We start from the raw sequence: 1,649 nt of genomic DNA on the forward strand, positions 1-1,649 counted from the left end.
CGGCAGCTCCGCACGGTGGTGGGGCGGCAACTCCGCATGGTGGTGGGGCAGCAGCTGTGGTGGTGGTGGTGAAGCAGTGAGGTCATTGAAGGTTATAGGCATTTCTGAACACATGAGTTTTCAAGTTCTGTTTGAAGTTTGCAAGTGTAGCAGATAGTCTGACATGTTGAGGCAGCGAGTTTCAGGAGACTGGGGATGCTCGGGAGAAGTCTTTGAGTCGATTGCGTGAGGAGCGAATGAGAGAGGAGGAGAGAAGGAGATCTTGGGAGGATCGGAGATTGCGTTTTGGAGAGTAGTGAGAAATTAGTTCAGAGATATACGGAGGAGATAGATTATGGATGGCTTTTTAGATCAGTGTTAGTAGTTTGAATTGGATACGGTGGAGGATTGGGAGCCAATGTAGGGATTTGCAGAGAGGAGAAGCGGGGTGGTAGTGAGGAGAGAGGTGGATCATTCGGGCAGCAGAATTAAGGATGTACTGGAGAGGGGCGAGAGTGTTACCAGGGAGACCACAGAGGAGGATGTTGCAGTAGTCGAGGCGGGAGATTATGAGGGCATGCACTAGCATTTTTGTAGAGTGGGAATTGAGGAAAGGGCGGATTCTGGAAATATTTTTGAGTTGAAGACGGCAGGAGGTGGTGAGGGATTGAATGTGTGGTGTGAAAGAATAAGGCAATTATATATATAGATATTACTGCAATTCTCATGTTACAGATAGTCCCCAGTGCCTGAATGTCTCTACAGCAAATATTTCTTGACTAATTGAAAATCGTGTTCAGTGTTATAAATTTTGACTGTGAACAGGCAGGAGCCCCCTGTGTCCTCTACTGCCTCATTCGGGATTCATGTCTTATCAAATATCTACAGTCAAAAAATCAAGTCTAGTAGTTTGTCTTATTGTTACCCAGGCTTGTCATCTCACCCTCCGTGCAGTAGAAGGAGTTCTAGCATTTCCTTCGGAAGTTGATACCTCACTTTGCAAATCGGATAATGGGTTACACCGTGTTCCTAGGACATTAGTTGAGGGTAGTAGGGGACGAGGTATGAGGCATGGAGGGTAGGATAGCTCCAGGCAGTAAGGAAGGTTTTGGGAATTGTAGTATTATGAACTGTTAGAGAAGTATTTTGCCAGCACCAGATCAGAAAGTGACCAATCTCAGCAGGCGAGCATTGAGACAACAGTGAACATCAACGTTTTACAAAAAGCCAAAAATGACTGATACATGATACTAACAACTACTGACTTTTCATCTAACTTCACGTATTTCATGTTGGTTTTTATTTATCAGAAAACCCCTAGAACTGTTCTTCATCTTGCAAAAGAAAAAAAAAGTTGCAGAGAATGGTGACTGGAAAGTGAATACTGGGTTTAGATTGGGTTTTAGGGATTTTTTCTGTATTTTATTATCTAAAAATTGAGGTTGAAACTAAAATTATTAACCTTTTATTATCATAGTTACGTAATACGGGTGAAAAAAAGACACATCCTGATCAAGTTCAACTGCGAGATGGGCGAGAAAATATAGTATTGTTTTAGATTTGTAATATTTGTCTATTAGTATATATATATATATATATATATATATATATATATATATATAAATTTTAGAACATTTATTAGTATGTTTACGATTAGACTCCTGGCTTAT

Source organism: Anomaloglossus baeobatrachus, chromosome 7 (genome assembly GCF_048569485.1).
Source record: "Anomaloglossus baeobatrachus isolate aAnoBae1 chromosome 7, aAnoBae1.hap1, whole genome shotgun sequence".
NCBI lineage: Eukaryota > Metazoa > Chordata > Amphibia > Anura > Aromobatidae > Anomaloglossus > Anomaloglossus baeobatrachus.